We start from the raw sequence: 16863 nt of genomic DNA, 5'->3' as shown, positions 1-16863 counted from the left end.
CTAAGCAGCATTTGCGGGAGATTTTGATTTTCTGCTTTAATTGGAAGAAAAGTATGGCTGAAGCCCATCGAATGCTTGTCGAAGTTTATAGTGACACTGCTCCAACTGATAAATCATGTAGAGAATGGTTTCGACGTTTCAAGGATGGAGATTTCAGCGTTGAAGACAAGCCTCGCTCTGGACAGCCAAAAAAATTCGAAGACAAAGAATTAGAGGCATTACTCGAAGAAGATCAAACGCAAGAGGAGCAGAATCATGGAAGTAACTCAACAAGTCGTTTCTGTATGATTGAGAGCTATGAGAATGATTCAAAAACAAGGAAATTGAATGCCTTGTGAACTGAAACCGAGAGATGTTGGAAGGCGATTTTTCACTTGCATTGAACAGCTGATTCAAAAACAATAGAGAAAAAGTTTTTTGCATTGGATTGTAACTGGAGATGAAAAGTGGATATTCTATGACAACCCTAAGAAGAAAAAATACTACGCTAGCCCGGTCAATCGTTGCCATCGACCCCAACATCAACACCACGGCCGAACACCGGTTCGAAGATCACGCTTTGTATCTGGTGGGACCAAAAGGATCTTGTTTACTATGAGCTGCTGAAACCTGACGATTTCATTACGGGCGATCGGTATCGGCTACAATTGATTCGTTTGAATCGTGCATTGCGAGAAAAACGACCGGAATATGAGTAAAGACATGATAAAGTTATTCTTCTTCATGACAACGCCCGGCCTCATATCGCTAAAGTCATAAAAAAATATTTGGAAACGCTCAAATGGGATGTTTTACTGCACCCGTCGTATTCTTCGGACATTGCTCCTTCTGATTACTGGTTGTTCCGAAGGAGGCAGCAAGTCACCGGTTCACTTCTTTCGCAGAAATCGAAAATTAGCTCCAAAATTGGATTGCCTCCAAAGACGAGTCATTTTTTCGAGATGGAATTCGAAAATTGTCTGAGGGATGGGAAAAAGTAGTATGCAGCGATGGACAATACTTTAATTGATCTGTTCATTCATTTTGTTTTGAAATAAATGCATTTTTGGACACAAAAAAAATGGACCGAACTAATTTGTATTCCCAATAGATAAGCCGTTTTCAATAAGCCTTTGGCATCGAAACTAGAATTTTGCGTTCATTGAATAACAGAGAATGCGGTGCTTTAGAAGCTGCGGACATACTGCTAGAGAAGGCTGTCCTTGTAATACAGACAGTGATACCATTGTCAAATGGATTGACATTAATGAGATGAAAAACAGAAAATTTAAAATATTAATGAAATTAAAATTCTCGATAAAAATTTTACGAATATTTATTGTCTGTTGTTCATCGATGATTACTATCTAAACAGACCTAAAGAATTAGAATCATTGAATTTATATTTTGCCAGATTTTGGGAAATTATGAGACAGATGCCAAAAAATGACGAAATCGAATGTTACAAATTGGTATCGGATTTATTTAAAAAAAACTGGGAAAAATTATTTAATTAACTATTATCGATTTAATGTAAAAACTGAACCCGAAAATATTTTTACTCGCTGCTTCTTTTGTTAAATCTTGGAGAGATTTGAATGAAATGAGAGATACATACGAGACTTATGGATGCCTTTAAGAATTCAGCATCTTTGATAAAAGCGATGAAATATTACGAAAGACTCGAAAAAATACAGTCAGCTTTTGAGCGCTGAATTAATCAAGAAGCGGGAAAATGATCTGAAAACAGCAGAGAAAATTCAATGAATTGGATTGCAATCCGATAGTCCTGACGACGTAATGAAAGATCTGATAGATTTTGGTAAGATTGATGCTCCGATTGATTTATCGCAAATGATCTCGCGAACGAAGACCAGAAAAAAGTCTTCGATAGAGTATGTTAAGTTTTACAAAATAAAAATCAAATTCTGCGACTGTACGTAAGTGACGAGAGTGGTACAGGAAAAAGTTTTTTTATTGAAACGATTAAACATTGGATCAGAATACATTTAAAAAAAGCAACTGCCATATCTTCTCAGGGATATCGCGGCATTCAATATCGATCGACTTGACGATCCATAGAATGTTTCACTACCCGTCACTCATGAATCTACGGCAAAATATATACACTTGTCAGACATGGTTTTGAAAACTTTGAGAGACAAATTAAAGACTCGAATTATTTATAATTGATCTATGATTGTATCTATGATTTCGAATGTGATATTTATGTTTATGTGAAATCTATGATTATGTGAAATCTTTGATACCACAGATACAGATGATGGTTTCATTGGCAGAAAATATATTCTTCTGTTTGGAGACTTGTTGCTTCCCCCTGTAAAAGAACAATCTCCATTCGTGAAAATGTCTCAGAAATTTAAGTATTTAGGTACCATGGATGGATCTGATTTGTGGAGATTACGAATGTTCGATTACGATGAACTTCTGATTAATATGCGACAAAGATGCGACAACATATATCATAATATACTTTCTAGAATACGAATAGGTTTGATAACGGATTCTGATATCAATGTTCTTCAATCGAGAAAAATCCATTTCAAAGGAAGTAGTTGTGAAAGATTAAATGAACGTTGTACTTATATGAATCAATTACCGGTTGATACAATATGTTTATTACTCACGTGTTATTTGTGTAAAGTTTTGAACACATTGCTTAATAAAATTGACGATGATAAAATTGTACTGATAGCAGAAGATGATGTCGATTGTGCTCCAGCAATGAAAAGAGTGCACAAAATTTTGGAAGACAAATATAAAGTTTCAGAAACAGCTGACATTGAAAGAGTAATAGCGATTAAAAAATTGGCGCTGAAGTGATGATTCGACAAAACATTGATATAACTTTGGGACTTGTCAATGGAACGATAGGCAATATAGTTGCAGTTAATCGCTCTGTTGACGGAAATCGTATTGATTCCATTAAAATAATTATTTCAGATAACAAAGAAATCACAATAACGAAAGTAAATATTAAATTCGAAGTATTTCAAAAATGGTGATACATCGAAAACAATTTCTCTCCATTACCTCTCAGTTATGGAATAACTATACACAAAAGTCAAGGAATTATGAATACGTTTTATGATTTTGTATGCTATTTTATTTAAACGATAGAATAATTAACTGCATACATAAACTTCTCTGTCACATTATCTGATTTAATATAAAAATAAGCGATAGGATGATATATACAAATTTATACAATTTAATCCGAAAATGTCTATTACTTTGATCAAAAAGTTTCCCGAAATTCATTCAGAAAATTCAAAATACAAGTTTTATTCATCAAAAGTGATATTGTCCCCTTCAAAATACTCCCCATGGACTGCAATGCACTTATGCCAGCGCTTGATCCAGCTCTCGAAACATTTCTGGAACTCTATTGTCGGTATAGCCATCGGTAATTCCGGGAACTTTTTGATCAAAGTGGTATATGTTTATGTAAATAAGGTACAGATTATAGCAAAATTATCCTACTGTTGTTAAATATTAGGTCATTGAATAATTAATTATATTTAATAATCTATAAATGTCACATTATATTGGATACGGTAATTTTTCCATAACATCTATCTTATTCTAACATATAGAGACATTTCTGGATTAAATTATATAATTTCTTATAAACATTATATCGTTTTTATTATATAGCTTACATGTCGTTTTTTATCGTAAATTTCAGATTATTTACCTGTTATATTTGATAAACTTGTCTATCACTTTCGCTATATAGCTTAGATTTTGAATCTATTTCTATCTGATCATCTCTTATTAAAATTAATAACATCATGTTTTTGAATCGTACATTTCAGATTACTCATCTAAATGTAACGTATTTCCTTTATTTCTGTATCATTTTTGTATCGTACAACTTAAATGTCGGTTTTAATCAATTATTTTAGTCGTGTTTTATCAAAATTGGTAATATTCTATCATATCCTCTCTCTTAATCGTAAATTTCAATTACGATTAAATTTTTAATTTTGCAATTTACAACGTGCGTGCGTGCGTGCGCGCGCGCGCGCGCGCGCGTGTGTGTGTGTGTGTGTGTGTGTGTGTGTGTATTTGTGTGTAACGAGTTATTTTTAAAAATAAGTAACTATAGTAATGTAAACTACAGTAACTTGTTAATTTTTGACTCCGTAACGAGCACTTGTTATTTTTAAGAAGTTACTTTCCATTTTCTGATCATTTATTTGCACAAAAATTTAAATTGAGTATGAAGTATTAAAAAAAATACTTTTTCTATAAACCAATTGTCACTGAACATTCTGATGTTTTTGAGATTAAATTAAGGGCTTCTGATTACATAAATTTCAAATTTAATTTTTCGGATTTGAGCACAAATGGTTTTTAAATTTAAGGAGCATCTTTATACCGCATGAATTGCAAGCTCTTTTGCATCTTGGAGAAAGATTCTATTTTCCGGAACATAACGTGGAAAAAACTATGATTGCATTAAAAAATACATCAAATACAATATTTTTAGATTAAAAATTATTGGTGCTAAAAAACTTAGAAATAATTCAATTCTCTTAAATAAGAAGTGAGATATGATATTCCGGCCAGTATATATCTAATGTTGAATTGTATCTACTAGTAACTAAGTTATTTGTGAATAATAATCCACAAGTGCTTTACGAATGGAGACAATATTGTGACCATGAACAGAGCGGATTATTTGGAAAAAATGGAATCAATGCTCTCAGATTCTGATACATACACGATTGTGTAACCTGGTAAATGATGTTATTATATATTGTAAATGAAGAAAGTTAATGAGATGGAAGCCTAGCATCATGAATTTATAACAGAATCTGAATATAATGAATTTCCCTTTCTTTAAATCCAATTTTATCATGTGCATATGGATATCCTAAAATAAGGTAAGTAGTCTAACAATGACTATGTAAATTTCAGAGGTTTATATCTCTTTCAATTATTGAAAATGGTGAGGATTTACAAGGCCACATTTTTCTTTCATTTTGAGTAAAAACGCGTCAAATGAATATATTTTTATTGAGATTTTAGATGAGAGAGAGGGGCCGTATTCTAAATAATTATTACAATGAATTATTATTTTGAAAGTTATCATAAAAAAGATTATGTGGTCTACAATATACATGGTTCATTGTTTATTACGTCAGAATGGTTTATTGTAGATCACCTTTTCCACAATAATTTCCTAAATAATGTGGTAAAATAATATAACAGAAAAAGTTATTTACAGAATAATAAAGCCAAATGTGCACACAAAACTATTGCATAATGTAAAAAATGATAAGTATAACAACAAAAACATAAAAAAATGCGTAAAACTTACAAAAAAAATTTTACTTTGCAATCCAAAATTCTTAAAATGTGACATTATGGCCGTTCTTGACTCCAATCGATTAGGGAAGAGTTCAAATGCGAATCGCTGCATGATAGGACAATCTGATAACGTCACATTTACGAAATATCGCAATGGTTCATAGTGTACTATTATTTCACTGTTGGACTACCTCTCCTATACAAAATAAGAAATCTTTTATATATTATAATTTCCTCAATAGGTAATTTGTTACATAATTTAGCGTCATATCTACATAAAATATTCAGGATCACTCGGTATTTACGCCGTAGAAGTCGGAAAAAATAGAAGGAGATAATTTTCGCAACTACTCCGTTACATGCTTTTATGTTACATTACTATTGTGTTATGATTTTGTTTTTTTTACTGTTAATATTAATGAAATTATTATGAATTAAATCGATTTGTCACTATAATAAGTAACACCATCATGTGTTACACTGCTCTAAAGAATTATAACATAGAAAAATTCGGGATAAAAATTGGCCAACTTTGACTGATGATAATTTTGCGACAACCTGTTAATCTCAGAGGCTTATCACAAGCTCTAGTATAAATCTGGAATGACATTCCATAGAAAGAAATTAGAACCTGTATTAATATGAGAAATCGACTGCAAACAGTAATCGAACAAGCGAAGACAACACGCGTTATTGAAATTTACACACACACACACACATAGAAATACTATATGCAAAATTCATCTAGCAATTTCGCCGTAGTATATATCCGGTAATGTCGATATATGTATCAAAAGTGTTACTATAAAGTGCTATAACTTTGAGAAAAAAATTACAGCAACTTTTTTTTTAATTAAAAGGAAAAGTTCGAACTTTATGCCGTTGCAAATGGAATTTCCCCAAAAAATTTTACAAAGTCCATACATTCTAAAACTTTGCAATTTTCAATATGACAAACATACTCTCGTATTCTGAGAATTACAATGATAGAGGTGCATTAAACTTAAACTCTGATCATATGTTCTTAAAGCAGAGATTTCAAGTTTTAATTAAAAGATCATTACCTACGATAATTTTTTGCAAATTTATTGTTAGTAAAAATTGACCTATTTTGCCTAAAATTTTTCTATATTTTTTCATCATTTTTTTGAGCAGTGTATAATTTACATAAAATGACTACTGTACGCGTAAAAGACTTAAAAGTTATTTCATGATACATAAGTATTATAGAGAAATATTAAAGCATGTTGTAAACATAATACAAATGCTTTGCTTTTGTATTCTTTGTTCAATTTGTTGTCTTATATATCTCACTTGTTTAGAATATATGGTATTTTTAGCAGACGGAATTTATGCCTAAAGCAACACACAAAGTGCGCAAATTGGATTTAATGCACTAAATGCAATAAACATATGATACACGTTAAACATATGAAATATGTACTTCATATAATAACAATTATAATATATGTAGGAAGATCGTAGTTATTATTATTACTACGTATACATATTTATCATTCTAAAACTTCGTAAACATATTTTATAAATAAATTGTGTTATTTTTACGCATTTTATTTATAAGCATTTATTTGTAAGTTTTTAATAAACTGTACACATCTCCACAATTGTCCCATTTCCTACCGCTAGCCATATATTCCACCTCTATGGGATATATATGACAAAAATGCAAGGGTTCCAAAAAATTCTTTAATAATTCTTTAATTTAAAAATTCTTAATACGAAAAAAAATATTTCAGATTTGTAATATTTTTTTCATAATAGTAAACAGTACAAAGTTTTTAAACTTAATAAATTAAGTTTTTTTTGTTTTTGTTAGGTGCAACGTATATACGAGAGTTATTCTAATGACAACTTGCCTTAAGTACATTATTATAATAATATTAATTGAGAGCATTTCTAAAATTAATGTCTCTAATGAAAACATTCTTTTATCTTTCGATGTAGTTTCGTTGTTTATGAATGTTATAGTTGATTATTGTAGTGTAAAAATTAGAAATTTGATACTACAAGATAATACTAACATTCCCTTGAACGTTCAATAAAGCTATTAGTTAATTCCATATTTTTTATACGTAAGAAACATGAAATTAATTAGTATTATAGTATTAGCTAGTAGCATTCAATAATAAATTTATTAAAATTTACTAAAATACTAATATTAACTAGTAGCATTCAATAATAAATTTTATAAACAGATAGATTGGGGTTCCTATGAATTATCTGTATCTCTCATAATGCGGACATAATCATGTATGTAACTTAGAAATATGATCTCTTGAAAAATTATCCATGAAAATCCTTCCTTTTTTTTAGGTACATCATTACATTAGGTACATTAGGATATTTCACTAGCTATCAACAAACTTAACATTGAGTATTTGTTAAATATTTTTAATAATTACTATCCATGACTTAAAAGAGGGAATATAAAAGTAGCGAAGATTGGCTCTGAATGGAATTTTTAAAACCTATGCAATTGTCATTTAGAAATAGGATCAATTTTGGCCATTTTTACTCTCTCCTTTACTTTGGAGATAGGTGGAGCATTCTTAATTTTTTGGATGAATTAAACTATACAATATCATAATAATGTATGGTTAGTGTTACAATCTTCGTCATTAGGTCGTCATTTAAGTTTCTTCTCTAAACAAACATTAGTATAAAAAGAAGACATTATTTTGGGACTAACGGATAGAATTCTTCTTCTCTCCCATTCAACTTTCTATCAAAAAAATTTCGATAAATTCATAAGAATTCTTTTAAATAAATTTAAATTAATAGTTATCCATTAAATATAACTTTCTCTACCATCAATAAAATGTTACATAAAAAATTCGACCAATTAAATGATAAAGTATACAGTAATAACAATAATCAACATTGATGAAACTAAGAAATGAAAATTTCTTACGATATATTTTATATCATATTTTTTTAAAAATTAAATATTTTTTCAAAAGGGTTCATACATAAGCATGAAGAGATATAAACAAGTTAAAGAAATTCATTCCGTTTAAAAGGATGAGCTCCCTCTGTTTCATTATAATGTCGTAACAGAATAAATTGCAAGATTGCAATGCTTCGTATATGGAACAAACAGGTAGAATATTAAAAGCGCGCATTAAAGAACAGAAACCGTATCAATTGAAACACGACACAACATTCAGTCATTACTGCATACAGACTTAAATTCTCACATGTATGCAATTGGAAGAATATAAATATTTTAGATGAAGAAGAGCTTTTACATAAAAAGTTGACGTCTGAAATAATAAAGAAACGAATAAATAGCTTGACCATTGAAAATGACACGGAATATCTTGACTCTATATACAGGATGATTCGTATAAAGTGACTGTGATTTAATTATTAATGAAATTTAAAGACATGTAGAAAAATTAAAGCTATTGGAGATTGTGTCTCTTATTTTCATTTTTGTAAAAATGAATTTTTAGAGCAAAAATGAAAATAAGAGGAATAATCTTCAATAGTTTTGATCTTGACAAATGTTATTTAAGATATAAACCTGAACATTCAAGAGGTTTAGCCATCGATCGGACGCCTTGCATAATGCTAATGCCTGCAATATATAACTATAACTTTCGAGCACTATAACTCAAAAAACACTCAATGAAAAATAACTTTATTATATTGTAGTATTTTGGAAAGCTCTCGACATTGACTATTAGATTCTGGAATTAAAAGTAGGATATTCCATTTAAACAAATGAAGTTCTCTTTGAAATGTCCCCAGCGCATCTGTTCATAAAATAATTAGTTCCACTATTTGATGTCCCTCTTTATACTGAAAATGTTGGTATAAACCATTTTTGCATATGTCTTCAAATTTCACTAATAATTAAATCGATTACTTTATACGAATCACCCTGTATTCTAATTTATTTACAAGGACTTGATGCTTTCCTCTCTTCACTATCTTTATCAATATTTATATTTTAGCTTTTAATTGTGTCCTTCGTAGGACGAATGATGGAATTACGTTTTACTGAGCGATTCTTGGTATCTATCATGTAAATTTGATCTTTAATTATTGATTATGTATTATAGATGATTTAAATCATTGAAAAAATTTTCTTAGTTAACTTGGTAATTAAAATGAAAAAACGTTTGGGCATTAGATTTTTCTCACATCTATATTTCACAGGACACCGTTACATATCGCAGAATTCATTTCTTCTTTATTATATTTTTTTAAATTTGTATTTTTGAATGACCAATTTAATTAATTGTATTTATATATCTTAAACGATTTTTTAGCGATTTTGAGAATCCGCAATATAGAATAGAAATGTTTATTAATGCATTGATTGAATAAATATATTATACACATACATCTTACGTTTGGCTCTTATAGACATTATTATTCTCCGATTTATAATTTTGAATAACAAATATTGTACTTTATATTTTGCTCTAATTTTAAAAGTTAAATAAATAAGTAATAGTTCATGTTATTATTAATACAAATAAAATTTTATTTGCATAATTGATATTATTTTGTACATTAGTTGTATATTTGTATCGTAGACGAAGATGGCTTGAAATAGATTTTGCTATATTTTCTACTGTAACGGTTGCTACTTCTAATGGTTTAACACAATAATTTTGACTCTCTGTATATAAGTTCTTTGAACTAATCAGCTCCCCCAGAAAAAAATATATTGTATACCCATCTATTTATTTTTCAAAACGAAGTCAATGTTATTTTCATGAAGGCAACTTGGAACAGGAATATCGTTTTGTAGATATCATCAATAATGTATCTGCGTAATTTTTGAACGCATTAAACAATAAGATAATTAAGGAAAGTAACAATATAACAGGCACGTGAAAAAATAATGTTTGTTGAGGTTAGATGATATTCTTATTACGATCGATGAAACTAGTATGGAGCCATACTGGTTTCATACTTGTAAATATCCAAAATATGAAATTCAAAAGCTAAATGTTATTTAGGTTAAAATTTTTAAGAAAATTTATATTTAAAAAATGTGTTATTTAATTTTATTTTATTTAAGTCTCTTGTTGCAAGCTTCTGCTCTGAAAAGCCAGACCTTTCCAATCTATAATATTACTAAATGAACGATTCAATTCTAGAAATCATGATACTTTTCATTAAATGATTTTGCAGTATGTATGTAAAAGCAATATTAGAGTTCAGTAAATAATATTAGAGTTTAGGAAATAACTCAGTTTTATAACTCAACAAAGTCTGACACCAAACTAGAAAATCATTTTGATGAACAAACGATTCAATTACATCGCAACTGTTTGTCAAAATTACAAATTTACGAAAAATGATACAGCATTGCTTGAAGATGCAATTTTTACAATTCCGAATTTAAGACCTCTATGTACATGCAATTTATTCTCATTTTTTAACACTTCTTGCATTGTGTCCTGTTTAAATGAAAAATCATTTTTTTATTTAAGACATGTAAAAAGTTTTCTTCGGTCAATAATATTTCAAAAATGTTAAGATAAGTACACCATGGATCTCCTAAGTTAATTAATTCATAACAATTATATTTTTAAGCTGAAAAACAAATTGTACAATGCTTTCGAAAATCTTTTTTACTTTCAGGATATTAGTTTTGAAAAAAAAATATTTTGTGAAACTAGAAAATTTATTATTAGTTTTTAAAAATTTATTATTAGTTTATTTTTTACGATTAGTGGAATACGTTAGAATGGATGGACCACCGGTTCCATCCATTCCAATGTATTCGAATGATTCCTCCATCATTGGAACATCTGAAAATCGAACATTAAACAATTAACCTCAAAATAGAAAAGGTTTACTGAAAATGTGATGTTTATTAAAGTCATTCTTGAAAGAATTCTTATATTTACCTATACAAATCTTAAAATTTATACATTAAACACTACATGTTACATAAAATAATCGAAAAAAATTATAAAATAAAATGAACATATAGGTATCAAATACTCAATTGATCAATCGATCAGTTGTCTAGCACATAAAATTTTCTACATAAAATAATATAAATTTTTTAAAAACTTTATAGAGTAGAATAAACTTTATAGAGTATCTTTCTTTTTTGCCTAATCACCTACTGTGTTATAAGATTGGTACCGTACAATACAGTTTAGTGGATCGAGTAATTCTATTCTAAGTTTTTACATTCTAAGTTTAGTTCTTAGAAATGTGCATTCATATTCTTTTAAAAACGGATATTTGTTAGATTTAATATTTAAACTGTTCAATACAAAAATAAAAAAGTTGTTTTCAACAAAAATTCCACGCAAGAAAGATGACAACAACGTTTCTGCTAATAATAAAATAATTTCTAATAAGAAAAAGTTTTTTGTACTTCCATTTATCCGCAGAGTCACACAGTCAGCCACATGCATGATTATTAAATCAGTATATAGTATAGGTTACAGATATATTAGCAAATTGAACAAATTTATAAAAACGCATAAAGACAAAAAATTTCTGAGAATAATAATGTAATTTGTAAGAGCCAATGTAATAATTGTGACGTTTCTTGTGGGATAGAAGAGGAAACTCATTACCAGAATAAATGAGCATATTAAAAATATAAGCTTGAATCATTTAGGTATTCGGTTATAACAGAACATATATTACAATACAAGCATAATTTTGATTGGAAGAATGTCAGAATAATGGATGCGGAATCAAATTATAATAAAAGACTCATTTCGGAAATACTACATATTAAAGAACAATTAAATAATATAAAAAAAAGACATCGAATCTCTAGATGACATATATACACACATATATATATATATATATATATACTTATTTGTTAAATTTAATTACTAATAATAACAAAAACGACAGCGCTTAGTTCTTTTGTCTTTTGATTTTTTGACATATGGTATCATTTGCGTTTATACTCTCTCATAGTCAAGATCGATCTTGCATCAGTGAATATAACTGATTCTAAATTCTATACATTTTTAATAGACTGCTGCTAATTTACCATTATATATAATTTATATTTGCCTTCATTTTATTATTAATATAAGTGTTGCATAATCTTTATTCCTTGATAATTATTTAATTTTAGTAATTGACATTATAAATTTAAAGCGTTTGTTATTTATATTTCGTGTCTGCTTTTGTTTATGAAATTTTTATATATACACATACATAAAGTTATAATTTATTATCAGTTTATAGTTTTTATATATAGTTTTTATTTGTTAAAGAGTATTAGTTTACCATATAGTTTTTAAGTTACAAACTGTAGTTCCTTTATAGCAGTCAATTTTGATGATAATTTATTTTATTCAGTTTATCTATCACAATTATTAAAGATATACAGTCATTTATATAATCTGACATCAAGCTACATCATTGATGCAACTGGAATTTATTCTTTTATTTATACTGATCTTTCTCGCTATTAGCTAATAAATTGGTTCGGAATCATGACTCTTCATTACATCGTTTATTATTTATCAAGACTACCTATGATATGGTTGCGATACACCGTCCTTTGTAATACAAAGGTGAGATCCTTCGAAATTTGTTATCTACTGTAACTCGAATGTGAGATGATTCTCATAATATTAATATAATTAGATATTAGATATTAGATATTAGATATTAGATTTGGTATGTCTATGGCTGATGAGGACTAAGTATAGCCGAAACGTATCGTTAAAATTTATTATCGGAAAATTTGTGATTAATAAAGATTATTTGGTACACCTAACTATCGTTTAATATATTTACTTGGGTTTTACTATTTTTTAATTTGTTTATAGAGTAATTTAATAAAAAAAATTTTATAAAATATAATATAAACTTTATTTAACTAAAATATAATATAAATTTTAATATAAACTTTAATATAATTTTTATAATAAAACATAACGATTCGTTAATAAAATAAATAATTACATATGTCTTATGCTTTATTACCGGATTGGCAAGCATTTCTTATTGTAATTACCATATCTAATTATTCCATACAACGTGCTATGGATTAACCGTTGTTAATTTCCATTCATGGAAATGTATCAATTATCAGATAATCTATAATACTATGCCTAAATGTAAATGTAAATAGTTGCCAAAAATAAAGTATTCCATTTTAAAGTGTATGTCTTCAATTTTAATGGACTATTGAGATTAATAAAATATATTTCCATTAAATAATTTCAGTAATCTTTGCAAAATCGGGAAAAATAAAATCAAAATGCACAGAAAATCTTATGAAATTGCAACATTTTAATTTCTCTAAATGGCGCGATATCACATATAATAACAAAAATATTTAATTGATCCGTCCGTATCGATCCATCGACACACTGACTAAATTATATGTGACATTATATATTCACCACGACATTGCCAATCATTTAAATACGGAGGGGTCCATTAATCATTTTATTTTAAAAATATCACAACAATTCCTTTTGTCATGTAAAATTAAAAGGATATACGGTAAAAAAATATTAAAAATTTATTCCATCTCCTCTCCTCTCAATCAACCTAGGAAACACTATACATCCAAAAATTTTACTCCAACTCATATTCTTATGTGTTTTATAGCGTTCTGAAACAGAACCTGAAGTCCAGGTTGTTCCATCACATCATAATTTCCTTTATCGATGGAAAATGATTGGATTTTTCAGTATTTTTAATCTACCAGCTTGCATATTAACTTTATAGGTGCATATTATAGTTGAGCTTATTTTCTCTCGTTCTATTTCAGCTTACATATTAAAGACCAGGCTATAAATGGCTTTATAAATACTGGAAAATTGAATTATTTTCCATTGATACAAAAACGTAAAATCTTTGTTTAAAAAATTGAATTTGCCTCATCTTTTTGAACTTTATATCATTACTGTTAAAGCACAATTAATAACCATCATAATAATCAATCAAATATTAGATATATCAATCAAAGAAGAAAATTGTAAAAAATTTTTTAATTTCTTCTAGTAATTTATGGATGGATACGACCGAATTCAATGAAAGTACAAGTAATCTTATGTCACCTACACTGTCCCAAATCATCTTTACCTATATGTTCTAAATGTTTTGATTATTGAGGCAATGTTTCAATACAATATCAATTCAAGAATAGTTGAGGATAATTCGATGAACGTTGTCTTACTAAATTCAGAACAGTTATAATCAATATACAATAAGAATAGTTATAATTATAATCAATATATAATAATCAATTATTCTATTCAAATTTTATTTATGTGTTAACAATGAAACGCTTACTTAATATTTAAAATCGGAATACGATGTAAAATATTTTTCAAATAGTTATGAACAATAGTGTATGTCTATCTGCCATCGCTACTTAGCCATTGTATCGCCTTTATAATTATCTTCATACAGAAATCTTTCAAATAAATGTAAAAATTGAATTCTAGAATAATAGTACAACGTCAAAACCGTCGAATGTCTCCAAAATGTATATTTAAGTAATAAACCTTTTAGATCCGAAGCACAATAAAATATTCAAAGTTTTTTGTTTTTTCAATCATTTTTTTCTTTAAATTTTTATCTCCATCCTTGTCTTGAAAAATGTCACCATATATTGTGCATATAGATACAATATAATTATAACGTCATAGGAAAAATGTGCAATATAGAATTGAAGTGATATATTTAAATAGAAAGGCAATACATAATCAAAATTATACACGAGAAACAAAAATCCTTGCAAAAAGTAAAGGCAAAAGAAAATCCTGCATGTATAGACCCAAAGTCCTGGTGTGCTTTATGTCTGCGAATTCTGATGATATAATATTAAGTGTAGTAGAAATCTATTATTTTTTCCATTCAATTTCATGCAAAAATAATGGATTTCTTTTTACTACACCTAATAGAAAATATTTTCTCTTGAATAATCGATGATAATACATAATTTTTTTTCCTTTGTTTGAAGCAATATAAATACGACACAACATCTCAATAACGTTAAATTACTTTTCCAGTAAGTAATATCGAAGTATCATTTCTCTCCATGATGCAATGGTTATTTAATGGATGATAATCAAATTTTCGCGCGTCTCAAGAAAAGATTCGGATTTTGTGCCAAGTATGGACATGATGATAATCTACATCAAAAATACCACAAAAAACTTTCCTTTCTGGAGATCGAATAATGACGAAAGATTTTTATTTCCCTTTCCGTATTCATCTATGCCTGACGCTTTTACTTTTTTTACCCTGCATCACGCGATTCTTTATTCAACTCACATAGTATTCTGTTACATATAAAAATAAATGTTCTCTTGAACCATTTGAATAATTCAAAAATTCACTCCTTACACACTGTATTCTTTCCTTTCTTTCTGAAGAGAATTGTCTCCATTTCCTGTCGAATTTTAATGAATTTTTAATAATATATGCGAAACCGCAGAGCTCTTTACTTAAATGCCGAGAGGTTCTTCTTCTGCCAAAGGTTGCACTTACATTTATTTCTATTTCCTCATTTATTTTTTGAAGAAAGACGTTCTCATTAGAAAAAGAAGATGTTTTCATCGTTAATAAACAAGGTCTCTTAATTATTCGAATAAGAACAAACTCGTAGTGTATTTCGTCGTATACCATCTTTGTCTCCATTCACACATTTTTCTCCAGAGAATAATATCATTATTCCGTTAAATTTTTACCGAAATTTTGTACGTGTAAAAATATATTTATATTATGTACATTAATTATATGAAAATATTCTTTTATCACAGTCGCGCTTACGCACCTAAGCAAAGAGAGTAATTTTTCTGTTTTGCCTCTATTAAATTCCTCATAAAAATTTGATACATAAAATAAATGATCTTTCTTGTTACTCGAGCAAGAATTATTATGTCGCTAAATTTATCCCTCCCAAATCTCTCGCATGCAAGCACCGTCTTAATACTTAATCTATTCACGATAGCTCGTGATCGCGAACCATTGATATCTTCCACAAAAAAAATTTCGTTATACAGACCATCAGTGTCAACAGCGTAACCACTGTAAGCTCTCAAAGATTTTCACAAAATGCTCCATTTATCGGAAGTCTTCCAGTCTCGATGAGAGATGGTCACGTATAAACAATTTATCACGGGAATATTTACGTTATCAAATTTTTCTTTTTATTAACGGAAATCAACTGCGTAAAAACGAACAATCAACATGAAACATCCATCGCGACGTCATGCCACTAACTGTCAAGCTGCGCCTCAACGGAACCGACGGGACGTCGACGCGACGGCCGAAGACGTCCGAGGACTACCGATGCCTCGTATTGGCTACGTATAGTCATCGTTGAAAGTTCACTGCAATATCCTGCGTGGACATCGCATGGAGAATTGCGTCTCGCTGCAACTTCACTGCTCGTCGATAAAAAGGGAGAATATCATCATTTTGTCGCTTACGTAAGAGCATATCCAGGTAACAAATTGTAATCATTTTGACGTTGATAATTATAGTCATTTTGTATTATTGATGTCATGATGTATTAAAGATGTAACAATGACATTATTCTTTTTA

At 28.6% G+C, this 16863-nt stretch overlaps 1 pseudogene; it reads right to left on the bottom strand.

Annotated features, from left to right (window-relative positions):
• Window positions 1–16526, bottom strand: part of LOC105624433 — a 267247-nt pseudogene extending 250721 nt beyond the window's left edge.
• Window positions 16527–16863: the final 337 nt, after the last annotated feature.

The sequence above is a fragment of the Atta cephalotes genome (genome assembly GCF_000143395.1).
Source record: "Atta cephalotes unplaced genomic scaffold scaffold00078, whole genome shotgun sequence".
Taxonomy (NCBI): domain Eukaryota; kingdom Metazoa; phylum Arthropoda; class Insecta; order Hymenoptera; family Formicidae; genus Atta; species Atta cephalotes.
The sequence above is the reverse complement of the archived record's forward strand: the minus strand, read 5'-3'. Positions and strand labels throughout refer to the sequence as shown.